Source organism: Pseudorca crassidens, chromosome 15, assembly GCF_039906515.1.
Source record: "Pseudorca crassidens isolate mPseCra1 chromosome 15, mPseCra1.hap1, whole genome shotgun sequence".
Taxonomy (NCBI): Eukaryota; Metazoa; Chordata; class Mammalia; order Artiodactyla; family Delphinidae; genus Pseudorca; species Pseudorca crassidens.
In genome coordinates, this window is record NC_090310.1 from 20,529,891 (window position 1) to 20,538,036 (window position 8,146).

Here is an 8,146-nt window from a genome sequence, read left to right on the forward strand (position 1 = left end):
GGCCACAGGTTTAGAACTGCTGCATCTTTGGTGGATTCCCACCGGCCAAGATAATTCTGTCTGACTCGACGTTCTGTGATTTTACACTATGGAAATGCATTAAATTTTTGCAAATACAAAGTGATATAAAAATATAGATGGTTCTTTTATAAACTCCCTGTATATAAACTCACTCCACCTGAATCTGCTGGTCTTAATATTTGGCCCAGTAGCTGATTCTAGCCTCCCCATCCTCTTGAACCTGACCTCCTACAGTTGTTCCAGAGATGCAGAGCAAGCACTCTGTATAGGTAAAGTCATCTAGTTCTTGCAGGATTCCCTGCAGGTACTCTCTGACAACCCCATTTTGTAGGTGGGAAAACTGAGGCTTTAAAGAAGTACACACACTTGATCAAGCATACACAGCTAAGAAGTGGTGGCATCAAGGACTAGAACCCAAGCAATCTGACATCAAAGCCCCTACTTGTTTCTTTGTCATCCCTAAATGTTTTCACTGTGGCAAAATATACAACGTAAAATTTACCATTTTAACCCTTTTTTTGGTAAAGATATACTTTAATGTCAAGATTCAGGTTGAAACGTAATTGTCTTACAAAGATTGTGAACTGAAATGTCATAATTGGAGTTGCAAGATGCCATACCAGTCCCCCTCCCAGCCTTTCCTGCCTGTGTCTTACATCAAAGGAGTTAAATCTGTTCCACAAGATAAAAATTAAAGTAGCCTTGGCTTACCAGCAATTACACTTTCACTTTTCCCATCCAGCTAATTGTTTTAAAACTAACTTGCTAATACGCTGTCGGTGCAAATTTATTCATAATAGACGTGAGCAAAAGGGTCACCATTTCAATCATGTTTAAATGTACATTTCAGTGGCGTTACGCATTCACATTGTTATGCAACCATCACCACTTATCCATCTTCAGAAAAATTTCATCATCCCAACCAGAATGAAACTCTGTACCCATTAGACACCAACTCCCCATCCACCCCTCCCCCTCAGCCCCTGGTAACCTCTCTTCTACTTTCTCTGAATTTGCCTCTTCTAGACACCTCATATAAGTGGAATCATACAATATTCGTTCTTTTGTGATAAAGGCCCTACTTAAAACGATAATTCATTTTTTATTTGAAAACATATTATATAATTTGGGTCGTAGTCAAAGGGGGAGTTAACCTTATCTCTAGTGTCATGCTTGTTTTAAATAAGGAGAAAGAAGATACATGTGGCTAGATTTTATAACTATAATATAACAACTGTATGAGGGAAAAAACATCTAATGAGTACCAAATTGTATGCAATGAAAGGTAAGTCTCCTCATGTATCAGTTTCCCTCCTCAAAGTTAACCAGCTTCTAGTGTGTCCTCCAGATTCTAATGTGCATATACAAATATATACACATATAACATTGAATCCCTTTTTAAAACACACACACACACACACACACACACACACACGTGGTAGAACACTATACACTGTTCCATACCTTGCATTTTTCTTTTAACAATACATCTGGGAGATGGTTTCACATTTATTCTTGCAGAGCTACTGCTTTCTTTTGAACGGCTGCATCATATTCTCTTGCATGGCTGTCCTGACATGTACAGCACTTAGTTCCCCTCTGGTGGATGTTTAGCTCATTTCCAATCAATTGCTCTCACACACAGACTATCTTTGTTCTAACATGATGCGCCCAATGCAAGGATATCCACGGGATATCCCAATGGAAGGATATCCACTGGATAAATTCCAAGAGGTGAAGTGGCAGAGACAGAGGACATGAGCATCTTCAATACTGACAGTTTTCTTACCCCCGCCTCAGGTTGCCCCAATTTGTGCTCCCACCAGCAGAGTCAGAATCCCGGTTGCCACACCAGCACTGAGTGTAACCCGGCGAACTTGCAGGTGGAAAACAGAATCAGTGTGGTTTTGTTGTGCATTTCTGTTTTCAGAGTTCAGCACCTTTTCATCTGTTTGAATTCAACTGTATTTCTTTTTATGTAAACAGTAGAATCATATCCTCTATTCCTTACCCCCCACTCCCCCCACTTTTGGATCACGTGGTTCGTCTTTCATTTATAAGAGCTCTCTATGAAATTAACTCTTTCTCATAAAAGTGGCAAATACTTTCACTAGTTTGACATGCCTGGGCTTATGCATTTTTGTTTGTTTGTTTTGGTCATGCAGAAAAAATTAATTTTTATGTAGCCAGACTCAGCAACTTCTATCTTTAAGGCAAGGCCCGTGCTTCTACCCATTAGGCTGTACTGCCTCCCCGCTCTGATCAGCGCTTTGAAGAAGACACGTGGAGTGGGCCTGCTTCTTGATTGGAGGTCCTCGGCAGAATATTATTGTCCCCAACCTAGACTTGGACCTGGACACGTGTTCTCAAGGTGCCAAGGGAGAAGAGATCGTTCACAGAGAGACCCTAATCACGAGCTTTTAGTGGGAGGGGGACAGGTCCTCAGCTCCCTGATCCCGCACTAGAAAATAACTCCTCTGAAAGTCAAATCTTGCCCCAGGCCCTCAAGGTGGGCCCACTGGAGGCTGTGAGACTAGAAAGGAGAGCACGTTCTAGAGAATAAAACCCCCACTAGGCTCCTTGGCAACTTTCCTATCTGTAAAGAAGTGGTTCTTTCCAGCCTCCCACACTGGAGGGGATGTGCCTTTGTCTTGGCGCATCCCCTCCGGGTTTGGTCTTTGCAAGGGCAGAATTCTCACCACCAACCCACTCTTCTAGAGGGAGGTGGATGCAGGTGGCCAAAGAGGATCTCATTTGAAGGTTTCCTCCAGACCAGTGATTCTGAAATTTTAGCTTTCATGAGAACCACCTGGAGGTCTTGTTAAATTACAGGTTGCTGGGCCCACCCCCAGAGTCTCTGACTTAGTAGGTCTAGACGGGGTCTGAGAATCTGCATTTTGAAAAAAATCTGCAGGTGATGCTGAGGCTTCTGGTCCAGGGACCACAACTTGAGACCCATTGGCCCAGGACATCCACTCCCTGGAGACTCCCATCTCAGGCTGGGCAGTGGTATGAGTTAGGGTGAGAGGCCTGGAAGGACACGGGCTTCATCCAATCGAAATAACAGCAACTGCTCTGTGCCAGGGGCTGTGCTATGGCTGTGCATTCATTCTCATCTCATCCTCACACCAAGCCCACGAAGTAGGTTTTACTGGTACTAACTCCACTTTACAGTGGAAAAACTGAGGCTCAGAGAGGGTGCATGGGCTTTAGAATTAGACAGATCTGGAGTCTGATTCCAGCTCAGCCACTGACCCATCGTGTGAGCTCCCGAGCAAGTGACTTACCATCCCTGAGCCTCTAACTCATCAGTAAGTGGGGACCAAAAACCTGATTCTTGGGGCATTATGAGGATTGACAGGGCTGATGATTATAAGGGCATCTGTAAAGCACAAGAAATGTACATCTCCTTTCTTGCCGCAAGCCCCATCATGATCTCAAGGTCCTTTTCTGTCTCTCCAGATCCATCTTCCCTCTCCCTATACTCTAAGATACCTTACCAGAAGTCACACTGGACTACTGTCACTTCCTAAACCTGCTTCACCTGGTCATGCCCCCAGGCCTTTGGAAAGGCTGTTTCCTCTGTGTGGAAATGCCTTTCTCACGCTATTGCTCCAGAGAAACTCCTATTCATCCTTCAAAACCCACCTTAGAAGTCCCCTCCTTTTTGTCACTTTCCTTGAAATGTTGTCCTCCTCCTGCCCTTGGAAAGGCAGGAGGAGGACAACATTTTCCTCTTTCACTTGTGTTCCCATAACATTTTATATGGAGTACAATCTGGAATACAAATTGCACTGTTACAGGGACCAGGCAACTTATACCACCACCAGCAATCATCAGCATCATCAGCACTTAGTGTTTTCCATGCACCAGGCACTGTTGTAAGAGGCTGAGGTTTGTTGATTCATTTAATGCCTAAAATAGCCCTCTGAGGCAAGTGCTACTTATTATACCTATTTTCCATATGAGGAGATCGAATCACAAAAATGCTAAATATTTTGCTTTAGACCATACAACTAATCCATGCCAGAGCTGGGATGCAGAAGCTGGCTGTGGAGTCTGTGTTATTAACATTTATATTATGCTGCTCTTTATGAATGAGGGGTGGGCCAGGTGGGGACTGTGCCACCTGGAGGGCGCCTGCCCCATCCCAGGGGGCAGCCGAATGTTAGGGCTGGAGTTGTCAGCCTTTCTGATCCTCTTTTCTCAAGAGGATCCAGAAATATGAAGTTTTATGTGACATCTCCCACCTTTTAAAATCTTGGGAGTAAGCTAAAATTGAAAAAGGAGTGTGGACCTCACAAAAGCTGCACACAGGCCTGCTTTGTGGGAACCTCGTCTCCGTTTGTTTCTGCATCTTAGCTCAGGGCTAGGCGCACAGTAGGTCCTTTGTAGGTGCCATGACACTTCTGGACCTCACTGTGAGGTGGGCGTGGCTCTCACAAGCTGAGCTCTCATCCCAGTCCCACTCAGCACTGAGATTCTCTGACCTGCACTTGGGATGTGGACGAGGTCCCAAACGGTGGCCCTGAGCACCACCCCAACCTTGGGGCCATCTCCGGGTCTCCTCTGTCCAAGATAAGACTTCCTGCTTTCCAAGTGCTGACAATGAGTTAAGTGTTTTGTTTCGTCATCCCACTGATCCAACAGATCTGGGAGGCTGCCATGTTCATCATCCCCGGGTTACAGATGCGAAACTGTGGCTCAGAGAGTGGATGGGAATTATTGCCCAGACTAGGAAGAGGTGGAGCTGGGACTGTGATGCACACAGCTCTGATTCTAGCTTTACCCCAAGCAGCTGTCATCAGGCCTTCCACCAAACTTTTGATAGTTCGGGCCCACGTTCTAGGGCAAGCACACTCCCACGGTACAGCCCAGACCTGGAAAGTTTGTGGTATGCAGATAGGACCCTGGACACTCCAGTCTGTCAGGCATGGTTTCTAGCTCCTTCTGTGTCTTATTGGATGGCGGGAGAGTGTCTAGAGGGAACTCCTGGACATGGTCCCTTATGGGAATTCTGCCCACTGGGGCCTGGACAGGCAGAACTTGTGGCCTGGCTCAACCCCAGGCCTTTGGGCTCAGCAGCAACTGCAGATAGCAGGGTATAGTGTTTTTACGTGTCCACAGACAGAAGGATAGAGATGTGCGTATGTGCACCTGTGCATGTGTGTATGCCTTGTGTATGTGTGCACGCACGTGCGTGTACAATGGAGAACAGGGGACCTTGTCCCCCAAATTCAGATCCTGTGAAGTTAGTTTAGGACAAAGTACAAAGAAATCTAAACCCAGAGATGTCAATTTACAGCAGAGGCTGAAATATGAAACAGTCCCCTAATTTTTACAACTTAACTGCCCATCAGTAGGCGTATTCGTGGTGGAAAACAAGGCAGCAGTTAAAATAAATAAGCTACATTTATATGCAGCAACTTGGATAACTTTCAAAGAAATGATAACTGGGTGGAGGGGGGTGGCAAGTTTCAGAATGATGTGGATGGATTATACCGTTTCTATTAAACATCCACCCACAACATTACTCTGCAGTTTACATACCTTCTATGGGTACGCATGTATACGACTGCCTGGGTGTAGGAAAGGCCTAGAAGGAACTCCCCAAATTACGAAGGCAGTCACCTTTGCGGGGCAGGGAGGTCAGGGGTTGAAATTTACAAAGGAGAATGGCTCTGTGTACTCCTCGCAGCATCACACAGTTCAGTGGGCTGGTACGTTGGGCCACTGGTGGATGTCACATGGAGGCCACAGGGAGGCTTAAGCCTGGGGAACAATTCACACAGGACCCTCATGGACTCTCTGAGGGCTCTGCTGTCAGGGACAAACCACCGCTTTGGCTGTTCTGCCCTCACTCCCTGGTGGAGATGGGGTGTGGGAGCTTTCCTGCCTCTTGTGGATGGAGGAGCTCTGCTGCTTCCTCCGGAAACCTCCCCCTGCCTCAGTTTCTCCCTCCACACTGGAGGGAGAGGTCCCGCCCCAGATGTCCGCCCCCACCCCCTGCCCAGCACCCCCAAATCTCCGACACATGCCCCTCTGGGGGATAGCAGGGCCTCCGGATCTGGCCTCCTCCCAGTGTGGCCCCAAGGGGGACAACTCAGGGAATGAATCCCTGTTGCCCAGAGGCGGGCTGGCAGAGGAGGCTAAGGTGGGCTCTGGGGTCAGACTCCCTGGGTTCAAATCTGGGCTCAGCAAGTTGTCCCTGGAACCCGGGGAGGCGTCTCCAGCCTCTGACCCTCAGTTTTCTCCTCTGTAAAATGGGGACACCAAGAAGGGCCTAATTCCAGCAAAGCGTTGTGCGTCCCGGCGCCTAGCCCGTGCTCTCAGGTGTCGCTGCTGTTGCGCTCCCGAACGACACCTCACCCCGCCCCTCGGGGCCGAGGACGCTGCCGCCTTCTCTGCCGCCCCTGACAGACACTCATCGCCCTCTCCCGGTCCCTCGGCTCGCATCCGGGGGCTTCCCCACTCCCCACAATCCTCTGCGGTGGTCCCCCCTACGCCCGAGGCCGGGTCCCCGCAGCGCCGCCGAGCGCCCTCCGGTGGGAAATGGCGGGGTGGGCGGCGGGGGAAGGCGCGGAGCCCGGCGTCGCTGACGTACCTGCTTCCCGCGGCGGCTTGGGATGCGCGCGGCTGGCGGCGGCGCTCGGGAGGAGGCGGCGGCGGCGGCGGCGGCTGGGCAGTTGTCACGGTGGCGCCGCGAGCGCGCGGACAGGTACTGGGAGGGAGCGGGCGGCGGGGCTGGGAGGTCCGGGAGCGCGGCGGGCGGGGCTTGGCGGCGCCGACGGCCCGGGCCCCCGCCCCCGCCCGGCGGGCCACCGCCCCCGCTCGGCTCCCCGCCGCCCCTCTTTCTCACTCTCCCGCGAAACAAGCTCCCGCCGCGCGCGTTCCCTCGTGCCCGCTTCTGCATCCACGTCTGCCCGGCACACCCACCCGGACCCCTCGCGCACACACCCCGCATTCTCCCTCTGCACATCCGGACCTGCGGCACCAATATGTACGCACAGACCCCGTCATCCTCGTGTTCCCCAGACAGACCACTGTGCCCACAGTCCCCTACCCCGCCCCCCCCAGCACATACGTGCCCCGTGCAACACTTCATCCTGCCCCGCGGTGTACCTGGACACATTGCGCACACCTGTACGACCACGCCCATCACATCCACACCCCCGCAGGCACAGATTGTCCTCTGGGCAAGGTGAGGACTTCAAGGAGTTTGCATAGGAACAGGCTTCTGCAGCTGATTTCCCTGTCCCTCACCGATCTCTGCATTCCCTCACCCTCACCTTTGCTTTCTCAGGGACCTTCTCCTTCCTTGGCCTCAGCCACATCCTCCAAGGTCATTCCCAGATCCCCGTCAGCCCCTGAAGGCCCCGTCTGTTTGGACCTTTGGCTTCCTGCCAGTGACACCCACTACACCTGTGCTTCCGCCTCAGCATGCTGCCAGGCCCCCTTCTCTAATCCTCATTTCCTTCCCTCTTCTCATCAGTTCTAAGGACTGTCATTTCAGTATCTTCATTTCACATGTGCATGGCAAACCCCAAATGTCAGCCTGTCTTTGTCTTGCCATTTAGAGACTATTCCTTTTCCCTTGCGGCTGTAACAAGCGACCACAAATGTAACTAGCTTAATACACATAAATGTATTATCTTACAGTTCTGGAGGTCAGAAGTCTGACACCACTAAAATCAAGAAGTGGTACGACTGTGCTCCTTTTGGAGGCTCTAGGGGAGGATCTCTTTCCTTGCCTTTTCTAGCTTCTAAATACTGCCTGCATTTCCTGGCCAGCAATGTCAGGACAAGTCTTTTGTATACACCACATCTCTGGTACTCTCTTCTGCCTCTCTCTTCCACTTATAAGGACTCTTGTGATTACATTTGTTCTACCTGGATGGATAATCCAGCATAGTCTCTCCATTTCTAGGTCAACTGATCACCAATCTTAATTCTAACTGCAGTCTTACTTCCCCTTTGCCCTGTAATTTAACATATTAACAGGTTATAGGAATGAGGACTTAGACATCTTTGGCTGTTATTCTGTCTATCACAGAGGCTGAGCCCTGCTAGAGAAAATTAGTCATCCGAGAGGATTTTTGCCACTATAAATTTATGAACCTCTACA

General features: G+C 49.7%; 1 protein-coding gene across 1 annotated transcript in view; it reads right to left on the reverse strand.

Moving 5' to 3' along the window:
* Positions 1-6,766, reverse strand: part of SCNN1B (sodium channel epithelial 1 subunit beta) — a 76,030-nt gene extending 69,264 nt beyond the window's left edge. Inside the window, exon 1 of the mRNA XM_067706410.1 lies at positions 6,626-6,766. The gene's annotated coding sequence lies outside the window, so the exon portion shown is untranslated. The remainder of the gene's footprint in view (positions 1-6,625) is intronic.
* Positions 6,767-8,146: the final 1,380 nt, after the last annotated feature.